The sequence below is a fragment of the Artibeus jamaicensis genome, unplaced genomic scaffold (genome assembly GCF_021234435.1).
Source record: "Artibeus jamaicensis isolate MK-2021 breed Jamaican fruit bat unplaced genomic scaffold, CSHL_Jam_final contig_332, whole genome shotgun sequence".
NCBI classification, from domain to species: domain Eukaryota; kingdom Metazoa; phylum Chordata; class Mammalia; order Chiroptera; family Phyllostomidae; genus Artibeus; species Artibeus jamaicensis.
The window spans coordinates 33,178,205-33,205,955 of record NW_026521788.1 but is presented as its reverse complement, the minus strand read 5'-3'; the positions used below and the strand labels follow the sequence as shown (position 1 = coordinate 33,205,955).

The following is a 27,751-nucleotide window of genomic DNA, read 5'->3' as shown; positions in this document are numbered from 1 at the left end:
AGACTCCTGCTTGTATATTTTTTCTTTCTCTTTGCTTCCATCTGAATTCAAATTAACGGTAATCACTAGCAAGACATTATGGTAGATGACTACAATGTAATTGTGCAACAGAGCTGGGTAAAATAAATTTAACAGGAAAACCCTTGAAGTACTTCCCTTCACAATATGGCAAACAAATTCCCAGATTAAGGACTTTTCTGAATAAAAGTAGTAAATATATGAAGGAAGATTGCTTATGAATCACTTGCTTTTATAAAACTGTGCTGAACATTATGATCCACCAGTACATGCAATTCAAAAAGTGTGAACCCAGATGCCCTGTGAGCATTTCCCACTGTGATAGGAAATTTTAATGTTAATTTGGTTAGGCTCCAATGCCAAGTGTTTGGTCAAATACTAGTGTAAATGTTGCTATAAAGATTTTTTATAGAAGTATTTAATATTTAGGATTAATATTAAATAAAGAATATATTCTTGATAATGTGGGTGAGCCTCAGTTCAATCATTTCAAGGCCTTCCGAGCAAAAAATGAAGTTTCACAAAAAAAGAAGCGATCCTGCCTCCAGACTGTAACATAAAAATCCTGCCTGAGTTTCCAACTGCTGGCCTGCCCTTCAGATTTTGGATTTTCCAGTCAATTCTTTAAAAGAAATCTCTCTCTCTGTGTATACATACACACCCACACAATTAGTTCTGTTTCTCTGGAGAACTGTTGCTAATATACCCATCTTCTATGCCTTCTTTCCTTTATGATTTTTGCAATATCTATTTCTAAGCAACATACTGTCTTTTCTTAAACTGAGTTTAAAGCAATTCTTTATATTTATTTTCTTAATACTAAGGAACATGACCATACATTAATATATTTGATATATTAGTTTTTTCTACAATGCATCAAATACACAATCATTGCCATTTTAAAAATGGTCATTTACAAAAAACCCAAAATCGGGTTAGTAGTTCTTGTACTACCCTTGGAATGTGTATCCTGGGACTCACTTCTCTTCTTAACTTAATTTCGATTGATAAAATAAAATTTTTCCTATTTAATCAAGCCATCTACCTTTTTTATTTTGCTTCTGTGTATTACTTTGCCTGTGATATCTCTACTTATTTTTTATTGCTGTTCACCTCTATCTTCTTTTTTTATTTTAAAAGGCCAAAAATAAAACCAAAAATACAAAATTTCTGATGAGCCAAGAACCTACATTTAATTACCTCTATTCATATTAACCAAACACCTAAACAAACAATGATTAGGACCCAAAGATACAAAGGTACATAGCACTTTTCTTGCTCTAAAACATCTTACACTTTAGTAAATAATTTATTCCCAAATAAGTATGCATTTAGAACTCATTAGAAATGCTCAAGTGGATGAGAGGTTATGAGAGATGTCAAAGATTCCTGATAAAGGTGCTAAGAATCTACAGATTAGGGAGGAGTTTTCTAGGAGAAGGGCAGCCAAAGAGAAGAGAAAAGTACTACCATTTGATATGAACCTTGAAGTTGTTGATCCCTTCACTTGATGTTTGAGGACAACACAGGCTCAGAGATATGCCCCAGGTTTTTCCATTGGAGTCATTGCAGTAGTATAAAAACAGTGTAAATTTCTTTTTATCAGAACTTTTTCAGTTTCCTTACCTCCCAAGGAGAGCTTGTTTTAAATTAGGGTAACAGAACAAAACAGACTTTATTTTTTTAAATAATTTTATTTAGTTATTTTTCAAGTACAGTTTTTTATCTATTTCTCCCATCCCAGCCTCCCCCGCCCTGTGCTCCCACCTCCCTCACATTTCCACCCCCCTTAGTTCTCGTCCCTGTGTCCTTCATATTTGTTCCTCCAAAGCCCTCCCCCTTTTTCCCCTTAATTTCCTTTCCCTCTCCCCTCTGGTCGCTGTCCCCTTGTCCTCTATTCCAGTCTCTTTGTTTTTATTCTGATTGCTTGTTTTGTTGAAACAGACTTTATTTGATAAAATCATTTCTTCCTTCCATACATCTTTTCCCCTTCCATCTTTTCTCACTTATTTCCTTCTTTTTTATTGTTCCCACTATACAGGTGTCCCCAGCACCCCTTTACCCTCTCTACCCAGCCTTTCCCCACCTCTGACCTTAATCCCAGTGTTGTCAGTATCCATGGATTATGCATGCATATGTATATGTTCTTTGGCTAATCTCCTCCCCCACCCTTCTCCCCTCTGAAATCCATCAGTCTGTTCCATTTATCCATGTCCCTGATCCTATTTTGTTCATTAGATTCGTTCTTTTCTCCTTCCTCCTCCCTCCCTTCCTCTTTTTCTCCCTTCCTTTCCCCATTGTAAATATTGAATATCAGGCATTGATTTGATCACTGGCCTGACAGCATTAAGAAGCATCATCTCTCTTAGCTCACCCTCCTCACGTGGACATGGCAGAGCTCACCTCTCCAGAATGCTCAGCTTAGATTCCTCACCCAGGCCTGCAGGTATCCATTGCTGCCTATGCCTTCTGGTCATGATTTTGAAGCACAAGATAGCCTTTCTGCTCAGTAAACTAAACCATCAAAGCCCTCAAATGCCAGCTCTCTGTTACCTGATATAAAACTATCCTTTTCAGGGCATGTAAAGGTTAATTCCTTCTTCTTTTCCCACTCAATAAAGTTTGTGAGCAGTTACTGAATATGGACATGTGAAAATCATTTTATTCATTATTGTATTCTGAACTTAGATAATGAAAACCATTTCCTAATGGCAATATTAATATTGAAGAACACAAGAGTACATAGATTCAGTCTATAACATGAATGAATTTTGAAACATGACGATATGTGAAAGGAGTCAAACAGAAATAGCTACATATTATATGAGCCAATTTATATGGATTGTCCAGAATAGGCAAATCCACAGAAACAGAAAGTTCATTAGTGGTTACTAGGGGCTGGAAGGAGAGGGAAATAGGAAAAGACTACTTAAGTGTATTTTTTGGGGTTAAGTTGATAAAAATGTTTATCGTGGAATTAGTAAGTTGTACAATCTTATGAATATACTAAAACCACTGAATTATATACTTTTAAAAGGGTTAGTTTTATGGCATGTGAGTTACATTTCTACACAATTAAAAAGAAAAATTCACAGCTAAATTTCTGAGACTTAGAAATTCTGTTACATCAATTGTAAAATAATATTTTAAATATATTACCATTCTGATATTAGTTTCATAATAGTGATTATTTTCACTCTTAGTAGCACACAAATTATTGTGCCATAAAATTAATTGCATCTTAGAGTCAATAAAATTTGGTATATCTCTGATTTTACTTCCCAGTAGATAAAAAAAAAAAAACTGTTGAAAATCTGTACTCCAAAGAACTTTACTGTAAATAAATTAATTGTTGACTTTTTACTTCAAATTATTTAATCTAAATCCACTCAGTGAATAATGAGTTTTTGTTTAGTAAAGATTAAGTTTGTTGCATATTTTTAAAGGGCCACAAAATCTTTAACCATGTTCTCCTTAGGATCTGGGCTTTATGTTACCTCTTCTTGGGTCTGGTAGGCTGTGGCTGCTGTCAACAGTAGAGTCGGAAGGCAGTGATAATGGGTGCATTCCCAGGTTTGCTCAGAGAAGGCCATGTGGTTGGTTTGGGTTTTCCTGGGATGTATGCTCTGGGGGAACCAAATGCCATAGAAGAAGTCTGCTTAGGTTGAAAAGGCCACATGTAGGTATTTGGGTTGACAGCACAAGCTGAGGTCTCGGATGACAGCCAGTCAGCAATAGCCACCTGAACAGGCTGTCTTGAATGTGCAGCCAGATAAAGCCCTCAGAGAACAGCAGTGCAAACCACAGCTGACCACAACTTGGGGAGAAATCCCAGGAGATGGTTGCCCATTCAGGATCTCCCTGATTCATGATTCACAAAATCATGAGCAAAATAAAACACTTTTTGTTTCTTACACTCAGTTTTAGAGTAATTTGTTATGTGACAATAGTAACTAGAACAACGGCATAGTGAAGGTCATATTTTCTTTGATACTGACTCATACGGACTACTCATTAGCCAGCACAAACCAAGGACACATTTTTATTACACATTCTTCAAAAGAGAACGTTAACTACTATATTCTAACTTGCTTAGACTTCTGTTTTGTTTTGTTTTATTTTGTTTTTCTACCAAGCTCAGCTCTTTGTTTATCCAGGCTCTGGTTCCTTTTCTAACCCTCCCGAGTCACAAGTTGATCTAGTGTATTCTTAACAGCATACTACTTTATTATTTATAAATATGTTTGACACATAAATACAAGCATTTTCTAAACCACTATTGGTTTCTTTCAACTGCTGTACACTTATATGCCACTATTAAATAAGTTGTAAACCTGCTATGCATTTGCTTTACTTTGGATATTATGACTGTAATAATTGCTAGGCAGTCTTATTACTATGAAAGATTTGTTTCTGACAGAACTTCCCTAGATTTTGGACTGAATTCTCACTATATACAAAAATTTCTGAATTCCCCTTCTTGATATACAAGATCCCATTATATGGTACCTCCTTAGTTTTCCCATCTATAATTTCCCTCCAGATACACTATATACCAGTCTAAGTAAAAATCTCGCACAGGTTACCATGTGTAGTCACTTATTCAAATTTCCAAACTTGGAAGGTCCATGTGTGGGAAAGTATCCTCACCATATCTGCATGACTAAATTTTACAGTTTCTAGTTTGTAAAATTATCCATAAATTCTCAGCTAAATATATTATCTTCCTCTTTAGAAATATGGTAGTACTCTGAATGCACATGACTTTCTCTCTCTTGTATTATTACTATCATTATATATTACATAAATATTGGTCCCAAAAGCTTTCCTGGAACAGATGTTTAGCAAATACCACTAAACAAAATCACAGAAGAATAAATTAATGAATAAGGTATAAATAAATAAAATGCTGAATTTAGTCTTATCTATCTTCTTCCTTAAGAGTAGTGAACATGTTTGTTTTTGAATTGTTAATTAAGATATGCATTATGATTTTGTAATATATAAGATGTAATTATAACTTTGTAAATGTATCTATTTGTCACTGAGTGAAAAAAACACCTCTAGTATTAAATTGACCCATTTCATGAACTAGTTAAAAGGTGTTGCCTGCTAACAGTACATAGATTGCTCACTTGAAGATTATTGAATTACAACTCTGAACTGTTTGAGAAAATGTCAGTTTTAAGCAAACCCACTTGAATTTTTGAACTCAAGAATAATAGTCTTTAACATTAGGATTTTAGAAAAAGACCATTGTGTCCTAGAGCAATGGTTTCCACTCATTCCTCTTATTTTTTATCCATTATTAGACTAAAACAGCAAGTTTCCTCCATCACTGAAAGAAAAATAATTCTGAGAAGGGTGGTTAAGGTTTTACAAACTTTCCATTATTTTATTCATTCCTATGGAGCATATACTCCATGAAGAGAAGTCTTGCTCAAGGCAATTTAGGGATAAAAAGACTGAATTTAAAATACATATATTTTTTACTTGTGACATTTCAATTTTAAGTGTTCTCTTCTATTTCCATTTTATATCTAAATCAAGGATCCCAACCAGTATTAAAGCGACTTTCCAGAGTGCTTTCTTATAATAATCTTCTAAAATAAGTAAAATCAAAAGGAAAAGACCTACAACCAAGATTGCTCTATCCAGCAAAACTTTCATTTAGAATGGAAGGACAGATAAAGTGCTTCTCAGATAAGATCGAATTCAAGGAGTTCATCATCACCAAGCCCTTATTATATGAAATGTTAAAAGGACTTATCTAAGAAAAAGAAGTTAAAAAACATGAACAGTGAAAGGACAACAAACTCACAGTTATTAACAATCACACCTAAAACAAAAGCAAACTAAAAGGACAGCTAGATCAGGAGTGGAAACATAGAAATGAAGATCTCAAGGAGGGTTAGCAACAGGGGAGTGGGGGGAGGAGAAGGGGGGAGAAGGTACAGAAAATAAGTAGCATAGACAGTAGATAGAAAATAGATGGGGGGCAAGAATAGTATGGGAAATATAGAATCTAAAGAACTTGAGACACATGGTCATAAACTAAAGAGGGGGTAATGGTGGGGACAAGGGGGTAGGGTAGAGGGGAATGAAAGGGGGGGAAATAGAACAACTGTAACAGCATAATCAATAAAAAAATAAATTTAAAAAAAGGAAAAGAGATCAGGGGTCTGTAAAGAAGGCTAATGGAGAGAAGAGAGCAAGGAAAATAAATAGAAAGAAGACCTAGAGATTTCCTTGATGTAAAAATAATAACAATAATAATAATGAGCAGATTCCAATTTGAGCCTAGAAATGGAAGATCCATTAAAATTAATTACATCACAGAGAAAAGTCATAGGAGAAAATATTTTATTTTAGTGTTTGGATAGATGAAAACAGTACCTATATGAAAGTAGAATAGACCAAATTATTATGTCAATCAATTTCTCAGCTCACATAATTGGTGACAATTTTTATATCCTCAATATATAACAAGAAAAAATCTTCAGAAGTCAGAATGCAATATTCCATCCTTCTTGAATAACATTGGGCAAGTCACTTAACCTTCCTAAGCCTTACTTTCTCTGCCTCTAAATCGGGCAGTCAGTATTTGCTCTGCCTGTCAACCACGGTAACTACAGGACTCCAAGCACATAATGTATAAAAAGAAGTAGGTGAAACCTTTCAATCTGATGGGCATTAATTCTGAGCCCTTGAGATAGAATTCACAGAGAACTTGCTTTGCCAAGAACTTGGAGTGAGACCCTAACAATGTTATTCAACTTTCTGGGCCAGTGTCTTTCCACTGTGCTGCTTTGTGTAATGACATTTATGAAAGTGTTCTGAAAGTAACAATGTTCTGTAGAAATGTGAAGCACTATCACTGATGTTGCTATTAAAATTTTCCACTTTGTTATACTCTGATTAATTTGTCAGTGGACATAGATATTCTTCATAGGCAATACAAAGTTGTTTGTCCTCATCTGCTATTATCTCAAGGCTCCTAATTTGTTGGGTATGTGATTTAGCAATATAGTTGTAAGGTAAAAAATTAAGGTAGGTTTAGCATAGAATCCATCCAGCGCCCTTATTAATTTCTCTCTGATTATCAATCTCCTTAGTAATGTGGCAGGTTGGCCCAAACCAGTAACACTATTTGAGGTACCTCCTTGTCTTCCTTCCAGCTTCATGCATTTTGATAATACTGACAGTGGTATTATTATATATAGAGCAATACAATTTATTTTAATATATCATATTTCAGAGCTAATAGTTGGACAAAATTAGACAAACCGAGCTCAAGCAAATCTACCCAAATTAGGAACAATAACACCATTCTTGAACCTAGTTTTATAAATTAACCTACATGATCCAATTACTTGCAAAGCCTTTTTAATAATTCTTCTAAACAAGGCTGAAATAAAAGTTAGAAAATGTCTTTACAAACATACATAAATCCCTTCCTCTCTGTGTTCTGGCCACCACAGGCTCTCTTTCAGGTTCTCATGTAAATCAAAACACTTGCCCTCACGGCCTTTGCAAAAGCTGCTCTTCCTGGCATGCTAGACACATGTCCCTCAATTTCTTCATGCCCTTCAGTTCACCTCTATATATTGCATTAATGACTTGCTGAGAGAAGCCTTTTTGACCACTTCTTTGAGGTCTTGCCATATTTGCTTAGCACCCTTTTGTCTTTAACTACATACCATCAAAATTTTCTTTGGAGAACTTCATCATCATTTGGTTCTAAGTTTTATAAGGACAGAGCTTATGTTTCTTTCACTTACCACTCTTGATCTGCACCTAACTCAGTGCACCAGAAACTTAAGCAGTGTTTACTGGATGGGTGAGAGAAAGATTTAATTCACTGATCCACAGAAAAGCTTTATGAGGCACCTTCTCTGTGCCAGAACTTGTATTGACAGGGATAGAAAAATTAGGAGCCTATCAAAATTTCAAGAAACTCATAGTTAATGATATAGTTAACAATACTGAATGCAAAAAAATTCATTACCTTTCCCTATACAATCACCCTTACTATAACATATTAACTCATACACTACTTTAACAGACTTCACTTATACGTAATCCAGGCAGTGAAAGAGCAATGCCATGTGATCTCACCTATAAGTGGACCCTAATCAACAGAACAGACAAGCAAGCAAAATACAACCAGAGATATTGAAATAAAAACAAATTGGCAGTAACCCTAGAGGAGGTGGGAAAGGGATAATAGGGGATGATGGCAGAAGGACCATCAAGGAGCATGTATCATGGACACATGGACAAAACCAAAAGGGCTAAGTTTGAGGGTGGGAGGCAGAGATGGATTGGATGGGGAGTGTGGTGGGGTAAATATGGGTACAACTGTACTTTAACAACAATAAAAAACAGACTTCACTTATAGCAAATGGCATCCTAACTCTCAAAATTACGAATTCCCTAGTAAATACACAGAAAGAAAGAATGATCTCTGAAACATTTTCCCATAACAAAAGAAAGGTTTGATGTAGAAAAAATCTCTGATTAATTTTGACCAATTAGCCTCTCCATCCACCAACAAATACGGCACAATATAGGAATTAAGAGAACATAAATAGTGGCAAGACAGTACAGACCTAATATACATCTTTTTTATTTACATAGTTGTATGACTTTGGCAAAGCTTGTGCTTCAGATGCCCTAGCTATAAAATTAAATAATAGTAGATGTGTGTTCTTAAGTAAAATTAAATTAGGACCTTATTAGTTATCTTTTAAATCTCTAAAAATTATGTTGAGGATGAGGTTGGTATTATCATTCCTGTTTCACAGATGGGAAAGCTAAGACCTGGAGAACTGGCATGGCATATAAAAGCCATGCTGCTGATAAGAAATAAAAATGAGACCAGAATGCAGGTCTTGTACACAATAGTCCATGACTCTTCCTTTCATCCCCCTGTATATAGAAATAAGCAAAACAAGAACTTCATAGAGATTTCTATACCCTCTTAAGTGCTCTAAGTTCTAGAAGTATCCCCAAGGGCAAGAGCCACATGAAAACTTAAAAATCACTATCTTCTTTTCAAATGAACTTCTTTAATATTAAAGCTCATGTTTTAAATCACGTGCATTAAAATAGATGTCATTGGGGGAAAATGTTTAAATTTCAAGATTCAAAGTGATTTTGAAATATGTGTGCCCTTTTCCAGCTGAAGGGGAAGAGTGACATCTAATCTATAAATTATAATAGAGTCTTGTTAATTCTAATGAGTGTCTGGAAGGGCTGTTACAAAATAATAAATCTTGCTAACAATTAAATAACATAAAATGTTGGCTAAAGGGCAGGTTTTCTAAATGGAGGAGGTGTGTGTTCTCTTTGCTGCAGATGACAATCTGAAGCCTTCTCCAAAAATGACTGTGAAAGGACTTACAAGATTTGATTTATAGGATGCACAAATGAATCGAGATTTTTACTGGGAAAAGAGGGCCAATATTTCATTATTAGGCCAATTGTTTTATGAAGTCCTATGAAAACTGCTATGAAAATAATTACCTAACATGAATGCCTCCTTATATTTTCACGGGTTCAAGATGAGAGGTTTTGTCAGGGTTTTTCTGTGGTTACATTACTTATTATTGGCTTCAAGTTGGAAAAATTATTCCTGATAAAGATTGCATAGATTTCTTTAAATTACACCTATACACCGCTTCTCGGCCTTTTGGTTAAGATTAAGTGTAGTATCTGTTCTTATTAGTTTAAATTACACCTATACAGATGGGCAACACTAGGTGCCAGCTATCTTTTTAAATATAGTGAAAAACTAAATTATTGAGATACATTTTCACTGTCATTTCTATGAAAATCAAAAATAAAAATGAGAGATAGGAATTAAGAGGAAATAGCATGAGACCAATGCCAATAAACACTGACCAATTTTCAGGGTAATGATTTACTCAGCATGTCATTAGTAGTATGTACACACTCACACATATACAAATACAGACACATTTGAACTTTTTCCTGAATGTCAAAATAATGACTAAAAGCTTTACATATTACCTTTAAATTGTAGGTAGAGGAGGCTATATACAATAAACTTCAGGTTAATGATGTTGAAAGAAGTTTTACACTGCACAACTCACTGCCATTGCCAGGGAAGTTAAGGAGATAAATAAATGAATAAAATAGTCTTAGTAACTAGCACTTAAAGAGTCAAGATCATAAAATCTGGCCTGTTTATGAGCAGTAAGTTGGGACAGTTCTGTCTAAGAAACCTGCTTGAGCAACAACTGCAAATAAAGAAATTGGACAAACAAAGACCATCTGTTCCATTAGAAAAAGAGAAATTCTAGTCCCTCCAAAAAAGCTGACTCTCTTAAAGTAATTTAATATGTTCAGCTATGTCTACAATTTTATTTTTTCTTGGTCTCCAATTACAGAAAATTCATGGCTAAATACTGTAGTTAATCAAAGTAACTTGTGGGGAATAATAACCACCAGTATTCTTTATTTCTATGACTACTTATTTTTAAATAATGTATGACTTTTTGAAATAGGTATGCAAAATACTAATACCTAATAATACTTTAAAAGGTAGATTTATAAGCAAAGTATCTATAATCAGATGATTGCAAATACTTTATTTAACTTTGTTGACAAGAATATATATTATCATGACTTAGTAATGAGATTTTATCATACAAACCTAATTTTATTAAGTTAATTTCTGATGGTCCTCCATAACAGCTATTTAATATGAGTTTTAATTTATTGCATGTGAACTCTGCTTCAAATAGCAATTAAAGCCAATAAATAAATAGAACTTCATCCCACAAACTTCAAGGCTTTTTCACCCATATTTTGTTTTCCATGACTTTAAATGGCATCTGATACCTACTTTATTTGGTATGTTCAAGGAAAAAATACTACCCTGCTGTTCAATACAGCCATACATTTTTGTTTTACATTTTATTTCTATTATTACTTATTAAGTGAATGTACTTATTTAATTAAACATATTTAATAATTTATATTTCAAATGTATTTCAATTAAATGTGATTTAATTTGTTAAAGACCATGATTCTCACTTAACTGAAAAGGAAACCATGTAAACCAGGAGAGTGAGATGAATAAATAGTGCTGAGAGTAAAAGGCAGGAATGTCAAAATTATTTACCACTTGTCACAATCTCAGAAACTGTGGCAGGATGTTTAACCATATCCCAATGGCAGTCTTACATTACATCCCTCAGACACACTGTGCCAAATCAATTTATCCTGTGTGAGAAAAGTGCCTTGGGATGGGCACCTTTGTCAAGTAAGAAAATCAGCTGAGGCCAATTCTAATTTTTTCTGCCTGGTTTCCAGGGTGTCCTGACGATCACCAGCAAGGCTTACCATTGTCTCTTCTGGACTCTTTTGCTTCTGTTTTATTTACTCAAGTCCTACTCTCCCTTGCTTGGCACTAAAATGCATATTTCATGGGCTTTTTGGAAAATGACTTTTCCCCCTACCTCTATTCTAAAGCACATGTTAAGTTGTTTTAATTACTTACTATTTCTAAGTTCAATTCTTTAAAGAGTGTTTGTTAATTTCTCACTGAATTCACAGTTATCTAAAAAGAAAAGGCAGAATTACTAGGAGGTCCCAAATGGCCCAAAGTTGTTTGATATGAACTCACTTGTTCCAACAGCTTAGCCTCCTTTGCAAATCCTTTTAGAACTCGGAATAAGCCATGTTGACCCAACAAAAAGTATTGAAAACAGGCTGTGAATTTTCATGGGCCTTCTCCAGAATTTAATCATGTCTCCTCATTCCAAAATGGCTCTCCTGGTGTCTTCAGCGAACCTCCCTCAGGCTCATACTGTGTTTCTCCCCCTTGCCCAGCTCTTTCACACAGTGCTGATCTCAGCTCTGGTCTCAGCTTTCTTACCTCCCTTGGCTCTGCTGGTCCTGAGGACCAAGCGCCACCCCAGCCAGCCCTGAAAATCTACCTAAGCTTTCTTTTATTTTTTAAATTTTTATTTAGTTATTTTTCAAGTACATTATTTGTCTATTTCTCTCATCCCACCCGCCCCCCGCCCTGTCTCCCCCCTCTCTCCCATTCCCTTCCCCCAGTCCTCATCCCTGTGTCTTTCATACTTGTTCCTCAAAATCCCTCCCCATTTTTCCCCCTTAAATTCCCTTCTCTCTCCCCCTCTGGTCGCTGCCCCCTTGTTCTCTATTTCAGTGTCTTTGTTTTTATTCTGTTTGCTTGTTTGTTTTATTGTTTAGCTTCCTGTCAAAGGTGAGATCATATGGTATTTGTCCTTCAATGCCTGGCCTATTTCACTCAGCATAATGCTTTCCAGTTCCATCCATGTTGTTGCAAAGGGTAGCTCCTTCTTCCTCTCTGCTGCATAGAATTCCATTGTGTATATGTACCACAATTTTTTGATCCATTCGTTTACTGATGGACACCTAGGTTGCTTCCAACTCTTGGCTATTGTAAATTGTGCTGCTATGAACATTGTGGTGCATAGGTTCTTTGAAATTGATGTTTTAGGATTCTTGGGATATAATCCTAGCAGTGGAATTGCTGGGTCAAAAGGCAGGTCGATTTTTTTCTTTCTGTTTCAGATTTCCCAGGGCATCCTGACTATTGCACTACCTCCTATTGTGAGAGGGGAATTTTAGGGAGAACGTTAGCCTAGTGACTAACAAGTCAGAACTGGGCTCTTATATAGGCTTCAAGTGCTTACAAGTGCTCAAAAATGACTGCCCTTTGAGGTTAGTGTAATAGAAGATTCCTCAGAAGATGTCAGCAGGAGGGCTCCGCTGGCCTTTCTTTGTCTCTGGATCAGGAGGCAGCTGGTATTTGCCTTTTACTCTCCGGAATAAGGCTCCTCTCATTAAATGTCTGAAAGGTAGTGTGAAGGCAACACCAGCTCCTCAGTCTTTGTGAAAAGGAATGTTATCTATCTTAAAGAGAAAATATTGGTTTAGTCTCTTTACCACATATTTCCTGGGAGGATATTGTATTTTGTCCTTTTGCATTTCCTTAAACAAATGAAGTAACAAATACATTTTTCACAGGCATTTAAAATTGTGGTATTTAGGAGCTGGTCAGTGGCTTTTGCTTGACTGTCAATAACAAATGTAGAAAAGATACTGACCAGAATAAGCAGAAACTGTCCTGAGTGAATAACGCCAGGGCAATGCATATTTGTATTGTTTCTTCCTAATTAGCTAACTGCTTTTAATTTTGTTCAACAAAGAAAAACTTTGGAACCATATACTTACTTTGAAATTCAAATAATATTTCCTTCATCACAAGAGTAATTTTTTAATGAATTTTTTTGTATCTAAATGCTGATTCAACATCAAGACTCTACATTTTATTCTCCACATAATTTGGGAACATCTATATTTTTCCCAGTGAGCATTCTTAATCTTGCATGATACATGTAAAACCAGATTAAACAGTATTCAAATATTCAGGCAACTAAGATAACAGTTGTAGGGGTCTGGATGTTGACAAGGAGAGAACAGATACCTTAATGAAGTAAAGAGGCAAAAGCAGCTGAACACCTCCCAAGATGAGCAGACAACCATTTGACAACAACCAAGAAAGACCTAGTGAAGCAACTGGGGTAGAGAGGTGGGATAGAGCAGGAAGGGATAGGCACGATGAGAGAAAATGCCTCTGTCTTTGGACACTCAGAGAGATAAGAATGGTAAAAGTTTCAGGATCTTCAATTTGGCAAGCAAGGGTCATAGATTTTTGAGGGGTTAACAGCAAGTTCAAGGGATTATACACATCATCTATAAAGTAGACACCCTAGATGGCCTCCCTATTACATTACAGAAACAAAGAAGCCTTAGACATCCCTAGTTTAAGCACATATTCATACTTACACACATGGTCTGTCCACACATAACATGGCTCAGATAGGCATGTTTCTCAGTTACGATGGTTTAGTTAAATAACACCAGTCTACCATCAATGAGTTCAAATTTCAGTTACCCCAACACAGAGCAGGGCAAAACTAGGTTTACGGTTTTGGGTATGGAAAATAATACAATAGTTAATCAATAATAATATAGTTACAAACCCTATTTCACATACAACTGTAAACCTACTTTTGCCCCACTCTGGATATTCATTGTGAGTATCTGAATAAACTACAAATATCCCTGGTGTCTCTTCAGTGCAGAAATAGCAATGTTAATAACATGCACATCCTGATCTGTGGTGAATCCTGTCACTTTTTTCTAAGTCTGGCAGTGACTGGTTAGTGTGCATATGTCAGGTCATAAAAAGACAGCAAATTGTTTAGCTGTGTTGCCTCCTTGTCTTGCACTGATAAATCCATATGGTATTTTTAAGGGCAAATCAGAAAAGGGAATTGGCCAATAAAGATGAAAGGGCAACAAAGAAAATAAAGGTGGGAGTGAAATTCAATTTTAATGTGAATAAAGTTTGGGGAGCAATAGCTGACTTGGGGGATGGTTGAGGCTTCTGACATTTGGGAGGCTCTGTGTTACACTGCTGGGGGAACTCACTGAAGACTGTTACTGACATACATGTGGGGAGTGGTGGTGATGGAAAGGATGAAAGCATTCCAGAGGAAGTGAGGCTAGCAAAAAATCTCCACATTAAGAGATCGACTGGGGATATTTCACACCATTGAAAACTAAAAGGATAGAATGTTGGAAGCTCATCCAAACTTAGAACGTAGCATGAACATTTGCCAAGGCATACAAAAGTAGGCATTTCTTATTGTAATCTATACGACTAGAAGAAGGCAAGCCCCATTCAACTACCTCTCATAAGACTTAAAAAACAAGATCCTTAAAATTGTATTGTTTTAATTAAAAATATACTAAATAAATGCCTTATATATTTTTCATTCCCCTATATAGTTATTCTTAATACTGAGTGTTTTGACAAAAAAATTAAAGGACACAGGGCAGTAATATTTTTCCCATTCATTAAGATCAGTTTTCACCACTTCAGCCTGCACAGTTATTTTACAGTTACACACTACTTCATAAAACAAAGGCTGCTGTATAGATTAGATGGATATGTATATATACATATATATACATATATATGTATATATATATAACTTTATATTGTCTATAATTTAGTGCAAAATACTTCAATCTACATAGGATAGAATATAATTCCATAGTACTAGGCCAGCTGTACACATGTAAGATAAATGTATAACCCTAATAGTGTGTACATGACACAAGGACAGACTTCTAAGGGCATTCTGTTCTGTTTCTGCATTCCAACTAGGTTAGAAGAATCCTGCATTAAGAATATTTTCATACCCTCAACAGGCTTGATGGAATGCCTTAAAATATTGGTTGTATAATATTATTTGTGCTTATATGCTAGTAAATATTAGTATATGTGTATACCAATCAACTATCACCATAATAATGTAGAACAAACAAGACTGATATTTCAGTAACCTGCAAGATGTTCTTTTCCTTGAACATATAGCAGCAGGCTATTTGAATACCTACTGAATTTATGCTCCATGGGTCTCATTTTGGGATCTTATATTACTGAAGAGGCAGCAATGTCCTCCTCATATTGATTGCAAAACCAAGAAAGCAATCTCAACCTTACATGCCCATTTTAAGCCTCTTCTCCCAATTTTCTGCACAAATCCCACTGAGCAAAGTAAGTTACATATCAGAAGCCCAAATCAAAAGGTATGAAGGTACTCCAGCCACAAGGTAGTCATGGCAAGGTTGTACCTGTAACTATACCACCACAGGGGAGAGCAGAATTAGAATCAATAACTCATTCTACTACAGCACAGAATAGTTCATCTCAAGATTTATTCCTGTCATAACATACACCTTGCAGTAGCTAGGTGTTGGAGAAAAGATCTCAGGTCCTTACTTACTACTGTGGGGTTACTGAAAACAGTAAAAAAAAATCATCCATCAATTATGACCAAACTTATTAACTAAGAGCAGCTCTCAATAAATGGTTTGATCTCTTTAATTCTAAAAATAGATATTCTCTATATTTTCCCTTGGTTCTAATAAAATATTTTTGTATGATAATTATATACAATTACAATTTTGAGTGGGTTTGTGGCCAAAGTGCCAGCTCAGAAGTTGTGCTGCATTTCCTTAGCTCTGTGCATACAGTCGTGTTTGACAAACCATAGCATGAAAGACAGGAAGCATGGAAAGAGGATCCGAATCCATGAACCTTTCACCATCCCAGACTGTGGGTGTCTCACCTCCTAATTAGGAATCGAGCCCACAGAGAGTTTGCATTCTGATTCACTCCTCTGGCTTGGTCCATGGTCTGCTCCACATTAATGCAAGAGGGAGCTTCAATTTGGTTCAGCACAGCCTGGCTGTGGGTGAGGATGGTGCAGTGTGGCTTCGTGGGTGTCTGCTCATCACAGGCCTGATTTGCAAAGATGCTCTTGCATCTGTTCTTTGGAGGATTGAGAGCAAGCCAAAAAGAGTGTGACAAGAGAGAGGAAGAAGCCCCCCTCACTCTCAACCCAAGAGGAAGTGCTGTGTTTAGACTTCCTGTTGGTTCTTTGTGTCTGCAGAGGTGAAATCAGCCAGCATGTTGCAAAAATAGCACACTGTCATGAATGAAGACCTGAGTTGAAAGAAAAGACTAAAGACAAGGAGATATTTGAATAGCAATGCACAGTTTGCACATTGTACCAGGATTTGTATGGGAGGTGTTGGGAGCAATTTGGAGAGAGGATAAATTTATGGGAAGCCAGTGACTAGTCATCACTTGCAGGAAGATGGCAGGAAGCATGATTGATTTCAGAAGTCATGGGATCCGAGGTCACCAAAAAGAATTTCTAACCTCACAAAACACCCTCTGCAAGCAAAAAAGAGAAAACAATTCCAAATATAAGCTTTCATAGAGATGACAGGTATAAGGAGCACCATTTACAGTGTACCTCCAATAATGAGGTTCATTTATTGATTGACTTCATACTTTAAGTAAGTATTTAAGAGAACTGACCAAGTACCTACATCTACACCAGGAGCAGAGGGTTAGTTTCCACATATCCATACTTCCCCTCAGGTCTGTCCTTAGCTCTAAGGCTGACTCTGGCATCTGACTTGCTTACGTTCCTACAGTAGTTATTCTGCTTTTTCCTTCAAGGTGACTTAAATATTTCTTTTTTAAAATTGTTGTTCAATTACAGTTGTCCTCATTTTCCCCCTATTACTCTCCCCTGCCATAACCACCCCAGTTCCTACATTCAAACATCCCTCCCCCATTGTTTTTGTCCATGGGTTCTTTATACATGTTCCTTGACTAGACCCTTTACCTTCTTTGAATTGTTATCTCCTTCTCTCTCCCCACTGATTTCTGTCAGTTTGTTCTGTATTTCAATATCTCTGATTATATTTTGCTTGCTTTTTTCTTTTGTTGATTATGTTCCAGTTAAAGGTGAGATCATATGGTATTTGTCCCTTACTGCCTGGCTTATTTCACTTAGTATAATGCTCTCCAGTTCCACACAGGGTAGGAGCTACTTTTTTCTTCCTGCTGTATAGTATTCCACTGTGTAAATGTATTATGTTTTTTTTTTTGATCCATTCATTTACTGATGGGCACTTAAGCTGTTTCCAGCACTTGTGCTCCTCAAAACATTGGAGTGCATATCTTCTCTTGAATTGGTGTTTCAGTGTTCTTAGGGTATAATCCAAGCAGTGGAATTGCCAGGTCAAAAGGAAGTTCCATTTTTAGTTTTTTGAGGTAATTCCATACTGTTTTCCACAGTGGCTGCACAAGTCTGCATTTCCACCAACAGTGAACTAGGGTCCCCTTTTCTCCACAACTTCGAATACTTGTTTCTTGATTTGTTTATGGTGGCCATTCTGACTGGTGTGAAGTGGTATCTCATTGTAGTTTTAATATGCATCTCTCTGATAGCTAGTGATTCTGAGTATCATATGTCAGTGAGCCCTCTGTATGTCCTCCTTGGAGAAGTATCTGTTTAGTTCCTTTGCCCATTTTTTAAATTGAATTGTTTATCTTCTTGGTGTAGAATCATGTGAGTTCTATATATTTTTTTGGAGATCAAACCTTTGTCTGGGGTATCATTGGCAAATTTATTTTCCCACATGTTTGGCTCCCTTTTCATTCTGCTGATGTTTTCTTTAGCTGCACAGAAGCTTTGGGTGAAGAAAGCTTCAAAATATAATATTGTATAAGTTTAAAGTGTACAGTGTGATAATTTGATAAATGTAATTCACCACATTTTTCCCACTTTAGCATTCAATTTTCTTTCTTGCACTGACTTCTTTTGCACCCTTTCTAGGACCTTCTATCAATCAGTGAATGGCAATCAGTCATGATGAAACAACTTGAACACCAACCTGTATCTAACAGTTTGATTCTCTTCCATAGGACTCCTTCTGGACTTCATGCTAATTATATGATATAGCTTCTTCCTGAGTCTTGGGAGATGAGATGACAAAGTCATTCAGTTTAGCAGTCTCAGCATAATCCAGTCAAGACCCCTGCCTCAAACCTATTTCTTTTTTCTTGCTTGCTTGCTTTTATTTCTCTTTTCTTCTTAGGAATCTTCCAGAACACTCTACTTTAGCCATAAACACAATGTGCTGTTGCTGCTAATAGCTATGCCTTTACTCTTAGTAGTGATACTGTGAATCATTAACGGAGTCATTGGGGCTCCATTAAAGAAGCTTGGTACTCTAGATGAACTCTATTTAAGAAGCGAGTGTATTTCACCTACATTCTCTTCAACACATTCCTTGAAGAAAATTTTTTATAAAATAATTACATACAGACATTCCTCAACTAACAACTTTCTTAACATTACAAATTAAATTATCACAATGGTCACTAAAATCATATAAAGTATAAAAATAATGAATATGACCTCAGCCCAAGTAATATGTGATTTGAACACACACTGCGGTCTGCAGATAACACCCCTTCCAGTTTGGAGGCTATTCACACAGATTTTCTTTTTCCCGGTTCGATCAATATCACACTGATACATGTTCTGCCATCCACGCTATAATGCTGCATTCTCCCAGGGCTCAGCAATATAAAGTGATTTAGTGCTTTCAGCTTGAAAGATATTGCAATGAACGTTGTGATTTATAAAACAAATGGGCTATTGTCCTAAATAAGTTTAAAATTATATAGACCTGAGGAAATCGAGTTAACTAAAGTTTTAATGCTCTTAGCCTATTTTCTTCTTAGAGTTTACACAGATACATAAGCGATTCAACTCAGAAAATGCAACAGAAATTTATAACTAGAATCCTTCATACATAATTTTCTTAACTGTGTGTTCCTTTGGCATTTATTAGTGTATAAAGCCAGCTTCCTACATATTCTCCTTATATCCAGGCACCTGTTTATATATTTATAGGATCTATAAATTATTGTATTCTTAATACTTGATCTATCAGAAAAATATGCTAATTGTAGAGGACAGCATATTCCATATTGAATGTGAGTGACATTTCAGAATATTATCTCATGCTTTATCAGAGAAGTATAGAAGGAAATAGAAATGATGGGAGCACTAGAAGCCAGAGGAATCTAGGCAATACATTGAAAAGCTGCCATCTCTTATTCTCAGTTCACATTTGTGAAGACAGCGGAGTGTGATAACAGTAGATGGGATATTTCCATTTAATCTTTTAAATGTATTGGCTTAGAGATGTGAGTTGAATTCACATGCTTTTCCTAGTTTCATTTTTGCATGTGCTTGAAAAAGAACTCAATTTTGGCAACACTATTGATGAGGATAGTTACAACAGAGAAAGAGAAGGCAAACTGGATGAGAATTTAGTCACATTGGATGATTTTGTGGTTGTTTTTTTAATACTGTGGGCACCTAGAAAAAGTATGCATTAGATAAGGTTATTTTTAGCTGTTCTAGTAAACCAGTCCCCAAATACAGTGATTTAAGAAAAAACATAAAAGTTCATTTCTTTTATACATAACAATCCTTGGATATACTGTCTGGGTTGATAAAAGGACCTAATTTTGTTCTAAATATTCTTTCTGTAGGGGGTTGCTCTCATACGCATGATTGAAGGGTGGGTCATGGTCATTTCTGTGCTCCAGTGTATAGGAGGGGGAAAGACAAAACCATTCCAAGGCCAGGAGCTTTTCTTTTACACGCAATATGTCCCCACATTGTGCATATTACTCCCGCTCATGTCCCAAACTACAACATGGGATATAATAGGTGACCTACAACTGGGCAGCTCAGTGCACAGCTTTAAATTTTGTCTGTTGATTGTTTACTGACATTTGAAGGATATTTCTAAACTGATTTTTTTAAAGGAAAGATACTTTATTTTTAATTTTTATGTATTGATTTTATATAGAGAGAGAAAGGTAGAGAGAGAGAAAAACATCGATTTCTCCTTCCACTTCTTTATGCATTCATTAGTTGATTCTTGTATATGCCCTGACTGGGAATTTAACTGGCAACCTTGTTGTAGTGGAATGATGCTCTAAACAACTGAGCAGCCCTGCCAGGGCTGGAGTGATTTCTTGCTTTCAACAGTCATTCTGAGTTCTACTTAACCCATTTTACCCATTCCATGTTCTTTTCTGGTACAGCCTCCCATTCACTGCAGGACAATGTATGTAGAAATATATTTCTTTTCAGATAGAAAAGACATTAGAAGCCTCACAAACTGTAGTTCATACAGAATCCAGACAATTTACGGAGCATTTTCAAATATTTGATAAAGAGATGTGTTGAATCACTGAGTCAACTACAAGTAGCATGTTGTCATATGTGTATTTTTAGATTACAGTATAGTGAAATGTTCATGGGGAAAAATATCCATCACTATAAACAAAAACTTACAAAAACGACTTTTTTAGTAATTACACACATACAGAATATTAAAAATTGTGTTTCTGCAAAAGCACATTTGTAACCCAGAAGCCCGGGGTTCCTCCCTCCTATCCCACCTGTACCCTACTTCCAATCCATCCTCCTTAGCAGTGAATCCCTCAGTAATGTCAAAGCTGTCCCCATGGAGCATGAGTATTTCTGCAGGCTCGCTTGCTGATGCTTCCTCCTGCCCCTAGAGTCTTGTATTCCTGACTGTAACCTCTGTTTTGCCAAAGTACAACTTAAATGCAAAATTAGACACTTTGCCAGCCTTTGTCGGTAGAGAAATGGACAAATCTATCTTTTTGTCTCTAGAGTTACCTTCCTGTTTCCTAAACTCTAGATACTAGCTAAATTCTAGGTCCTGAGAAATCACTTTTGCAAAAAGTTGGCTCATATACCTTGTGAAATTATATATCTTTGAGAGTAAAAACTACACTCACTCATTGTGTAGGTCCAAAGGTACAAGCTGGGATTGTCTTGGGTGAATCGGATGTAAGAACCCCTGCTTATAAAGCACTTTCCCTAAAATAACTTGTGATTAATATAGTACTACTTCAGAATTTATTTAAATTGCCACTCTGAGAATACTCTATTACCTAAAAGCTTATGTTGGGGAATTTTGATAAAGTATAATGAAAAAGCCATAAAAGCTGAATCCAACTCAAATAAAATATGATCTTCCCCTGAGTAATTTCACCCAGCCAGTGAGATAGAGAAAGGTTACTAAAGGAAGCGGAGGCAAATCTCTCAGATGGCCTTTTGAAAGGGAGTCAATAAAGTCCAGAAACTTGCCACTGTCAGTGGGGGTAAATGTGAATTAAGTTATAAAATATCACTATGGATATTTATGAAACCATGAACATTCTACTTCCCCCTGCCCCAATAACAACATGGTAAATTAAGTATTATATACAATGTCTGTTTTTACAACAAAGAAATAAAACCTCAAAATGTGGGACAACAGTAATTGAACAATAACAAATAAATAAAAATAACATCAGTATTTGTAAAGATAAACAAAGAAAAGAAATAAAACCTCCTTGTTGTTAAGCGACTTGCTCCAGTGTTTGGCTGAGTGCAGATTCAAATCCAGTTCTGTTTGACTGAACAGAGATAAGCCAAAGGACAATAAATGGCCCAAATAGCCTGTCCAATATACCTGGCAGCTGTTTCTTTGACAACTAAGGACTGTTGTTATTTTTTAAAGTTAATGACCTCATAAAGTTACACTCTAAAAGCTCTGAAAGTTTTTTTCTGTAATCAAGAACATGACAAAGATGCCAACTCTTACCACTTCTATTCAGCATAGTATTGAAAGTCTTAGCCACAGCCGTGAGATAAGAGAAATACATAAGTAAAGGTCACCCAAGTTGTAAAGAAAGACACGAAAGTCATTATTTGTAGATGACATAATATTACATATAGAAAACTATAATAACTCCACAAAAAAACCTAGGAGTACTAATAAATCAATTCATAATAGCCATAGGATAGTGAATCAATACATAGAAATCTATTGTATTTCTATACACTAAAATTAACAATCAGAAGGAGAAATTAAGAAAATAATACCATTAACAATTGCATCAAAAAGCATAAACTACCTAGGAACAAATTTAGCTAAGGACATAGCTAAGACTGTTCCTCTGAATACTATGAAACATTGAAGAAATAAACTGAAGAAGACACAAATAAAATGAAAGGATATACCATGCATATGGATTGGAAGATTAAATATTGCTAAAATGTTCTTACTACCCAAAGCTATGTACAAATTTGATGCAACTTCTATAGAAATACCAATGGCATTCTCAGAACTAACATGGTGAATCTTAAAATTTATATGGAACCGCAAAAGACCCTAAATAGCAAAAGAGATCTTGAGAAAGAATAAAGTGGGAGGTATGGCATACCCTGATTTTAAACTACACTACAAAGCTATGATAATAAAAAGGTATGAAAATGGCATAAAAATAAATGTACAGATCAGTGGAATACAATAGAGTCCAGAAACAAACCGTTACTTTGATGATCAATTAATCTATGACAGTTAAAGATAGTTAAAGATATACAATGGGGTAAAGACACTGACTCCAATAAGCAGTGTTAGGAAAACTAGACCGGTACATGCAAAAATGACATGTGATCACTTTCTTACACCAAATATTTACCAAAAAATCCTCAAAATGAATTACAGGCTTACATGTAACAGTTGAAATCATAAAACTCCTAGTAAAAAAAGGCAATAAGCTCTTTGATAGTGTTCTTAGCAATATAGTTTTTAATACAGTTCCTTAGGGGCAGTAAAAGAAAACTAAACAATAAGACTATATCTAACTAAGAAGTTTTTGTACAGCTAAGAAAACCATCAACAAAATGAAATACAAACTACTGAAAGAGAGAAGATATTTACAAATGATATCTCTGACAAGGAGTTAATATCCAAAATCAATAAGGAACTCAACACAATTTAACACTGCCCTGCAAAAAAAAATTCAATTTAAAACTGGGCAAAGAAACTGAACAAACATTTCTCCAAAAAGAATGTACAGATAGCCAATATGAAAAGGTGCTCAATGTCATTAATCAGGGAAATATAAATAGAAACCACAATGAGATACCACCTTACACCTGTCAGAATGGCTGTCATGAATAAATCAACAAGCAAGTATTGGCCAGGATGTGTAGAAAAGGAAACCCTTCTGCACTGTTGGTGGCAATGCAGATTGGTGCAGCTACTGTGGAAAGCAGTATAGACTTTCCTCAGAAAATTATAAACAGAGTTGCCATACAATCCAGTAATTCCACTTCTGGATAATTATTAAAAATACAAAATACTAATTCAGAAATATGTTAATTGTAGCATTACTAGTAAACCAAGATATGGAAATGACTTAAATTTCTTTCAATAGATGTGATATATATATATATATATATAATTATTCAGCAATAAAAATAAATTAAGTCTTTCCATTTGCAACAACACAGATGAATTTAGATGGTATTACACTAAGTAAACCAAGTTAGAAAGAGAAAGACAAATACCATACACTCTTACTTTTATGTGAAACAAAAACAAAACAACACAATTGAATAAATAAAACAAAACAGAAACAGACCCATAAATATCAACAACAAACTGATGGTTGCCAAAGGAAAGGGGGTAGGATGATGGGAACAGAATTTTAAGGAAAAAAAGAAATTTTAAAAAGAGCTATGATCTAAGCAGCTACTATGTGCTAGACACTGAGCTGAGTGTTGCAAGTCCAGAGTGCACAAAAACCGGCACTCTAAATATGTCTTCATATCCTAGAGACCAGGTATTTACCTAGTACCTAAAACCTTTCCCGAACTCATTTTATGTCTAGAAATTACCCATGTAAAAAAACTGTTTTGGAGATACTATATATTTTGAGTTTCAAAAGCCACATGCATTTTATTACTTCAGATTCAGTTTGCTTATTAATCAATTATGTTACTTTGCTTCCATATCAAAAGTACATATCAGTGTTTGGATGGATAGCGGCATTAGTTATCACAAAAGTTAGGAATCAGTAATTTCTGTGTCCATTGCCTTGCATGTCTGGAATTCACTTTCCCATCCTTGTTTATTTTTTTAGGAATAGACTATTCCCATACAAATGTGAGGATTCATCTATGAAAAAACTACTAAATTTCCAATGTTTTCAAATTAAACTATCTTCCAAAGTGATAAGTCTTTCTGTTGCTTGTTTGTTAAGGTACATTCACTGCACTGTAAAAAACAGGGTGAGGACAACAGCTAGAAGGCAGGGGACCTCACACCTGCCCATGCACCAGCTTGTGAAAATGTGAGTCCCTCAGGCTGGAAGTGCCATTAATCACAAATAAATGGAAATAGGAATGTCAGTCCAAAGAACTCTATGTATTTTTTATAATACAATTTTAAAACAATTGAAATTAAGGGAATATTTGTGTTTGTATATTTTATGAGAAAATACTAAATTGTTTAAAACAAACCAGTGCTAATTTAAAAGTAAAACTATTTAGGTTTTTGTTTGTAATTAGTAAACAAACAAATAAGGCTAAAATTGGTAAAGAAACTGGAGAAAATGAAATATAATATGGTGTTTTCAAAATAAACTGCAAAGATTGAACTAACTCCTGTGTTTAGAACAAAAGCCTCAAAGAAGCAATTTTATAAAATGCATTGCCACACAGGTATGTTTTTAAACATGACACTGAGAAGTGAATCTTTCAGAGTAGAAAGTAGTGACAATATCTTCAAAATGAGTCAGTAACACTTTTTTGTGACTTCTGAGATTAAACATATGAAAAGAATTATTTAGATAAAATGGTAAAATGTTAAAGAGCAGAAAAATTGAAAATGCATGTATGATGAGTCTTGTCTGTACTTTATTTTAAGCCAAAATTTAGACTTTATGATGACAAAATGAGAGTTAGGTTGAATATTTCATTCTCAAGCTCAATTCAACCTCATTTATGATGTTAGACAAACACACAATTAACAATTTAATATCCAAATAGGCCCATGTCATGTTATTGTTAGTGTCTGCATTTCTTATCTCTTTGCATGAGAAACACCATTAATAAATAAAGAGCCATATTAAAAATAATGGCATGTAGCACAAACAATAAAATATTTTAAAATGAAAAAATAATGCAAAAGTGAAAGGAATGTTTCTATGCCTGAGGATTTAGATCATTGAAGTTTTGCTGCTTACAAACAGTTATTAATGAAAACCTTTTCTCTTCATCTAAATATGCATGACCTTTTAATAATGCCCATATGTTAGACTTACTGTTCTACAACAGAAAGGGCAGACTAATGGGCATAACAGTAAAAAATGTGCTTAAACTATGTAACAACTTACATATGATGTAAAAACCTTGTGAAAAAATTTTACTGATATGATTTATTTTCCCTCCCACTTAATCACAATTTGCTATCATTACTCAATAAATATTCAAAATTTGGATTAAAAAGTTTAAAAATAGCCCTTGCTGGTGTAGCTCAGTGGATTGAGCATGGGCCTGCGAACAGAAAGATTGTGGTTTGATTCTCAGTCAGGACACACGCCTAGGTTGCAGGCCAGTTCCCAGCAAGGGACACATGAGAGGTAACCATACATTGATATTTCTCTCCGTCTCTCTTTCCCTTCTCCTCTAAAGGTAAATAAATAAAATCTTTTTTAAAAGTTTGATAAATATTTCTTTTTTAAAAGTTTGTATTATTGTTCAAGTACAGTTGCCTCCATTTTCACCCCCCATCTCACCCGTCCCCACCTCCCACCCTCAAACCTACACCTCTTTGGTTTTATCCATATGTCCTTTATACACGTTCCTTGGTGGACCTTCCCCCACCTTCCCCCATTAACTCCTACCCCTTCCTCTCTGGTTAATTTCAGTTTGTTCTTTATTTCAATGTCTCTAATTGAAATAATTAATGAATATTTATAATAAGACAATTTGAGATGTAGAGATGTGGTGTAATAAAAATTATATTGAGCTTTTTATTGCTTTTCAAAATTTCTTTATTTTATATTTTATTAGTAATAAATTCTCCTATGTTTTTCCATTACCATTTACCCCCTAAGACCCCCTTTACTCCCTGCAGCACCGCACTGTTGGCCATGTCCATAAATCCTTTTTCCTTCTTGTCTGATTTCCGCACCCCCTTACCAACCCACAGAGCTGTCATCCTATTCTCTATCTCTGAGCCGGTCTCTGTTTTGCTTGCAAATTCAGTTTGTTCATTAGAGTCTACATATAAGCAAAATCATGTGACATTTGTCTTTCTCTGACTAGCTCATTTCACTTATCGTAATATACTCTGGGTCTACAAAGGGTACAACTTTCTTCATTTTTATATCCAAGTAGTATTCCATCATGTAAAACTCCCACAGCTGTTTTAGCCACTCAACTACTGATGGACACTTGGGCTAACACTTGAGATATAATTTTAAACAACATTCTCTTCTTTTATATTTTTCTTTCTTTTTGCCAATTAACAATTGGGTGAAGGAGGGAGTCAGGATATGCAGTAACGTCTTATTTTAAAAAATAGTGAACAAAATAAACTAACAAGCAAAATAGAGACAGACTCATAGATAGAAATCAGGCTGTCAGCTGTCAGGGGAGAAATTAGGAGGATGGGTGGTGGTGGGGTAGAGGATTAAGTACAAAAGAAAAAAAAGAGATAAAAGCTCAAGGACATGGACAATAGTGTTCATGGTGAGTGCTAGGGAGAAGGGTGATGGGGGAAGGTAGAAGAGAGTAAAAGGGAAATAAATGGACCAGAGATTGACTTGGGGTGATGAACACACAATACAGTGTATAGATTATATGTTGTGGAGTTGTATACCTGAAATCTGTGTAATTTTGTCAACCAGTGTCACCCTCCAAGAAATAAAGAGTATACTAAAAAGCAAAAACAAAATAAAACAAAACTATTATGGGCAACTCTCAAATGTCAATAATGTTGTCAAGTATTTTATTATTTTTATTATTTAAAGATTTTATTTATTTACTTCTATAGATAAAGGAAGGAAGGGAGAAAGAGAGGGAAACATTGATCAGTTGTGTCTCCCATGCCCCAACCAGGGACCTGGCCTGCAACCCAGGCATGTGTCTTGACCAGGAACGTAACCTGTGACCCTTCATCTTACAGGACAGGGAACAAACCACTGAGCCACACTGGGCAAGACATGAGGTATTTGATTACTAAAAAGAAAAAGAAAATAAAGCTTTTGACCTAATGTAACCATAAATTACACAAAAATTTAAGAGCTATAAAAAACATATGTTAAGAACAGGTAAATTCTGAAGAGATATTTAGTAACCTGGTAAATGCACTC

At 35.3% G+C, this 27,751-nt stretch overlaps 1 protein-coding gene and 1 pseudogene across 4 annotated transcripts in view; one reads left to right on the top strand and one right to left on the bottom strand.

Annotated features, from left to right (window-relative positions):
• The window catches only part of NRG3 (neuregulin 3), a 1,193,746-nt gene that overhangs the window by 623,533 nt on the left and 542,462 nt on the right, over positions 1-27,751 (bottom strand). The window lies entirely within an intron of this gene.
• LOC119038738 (uncharacterized) lies at positions 9,697-9,860 on the top strand (annotated as a pseudogene).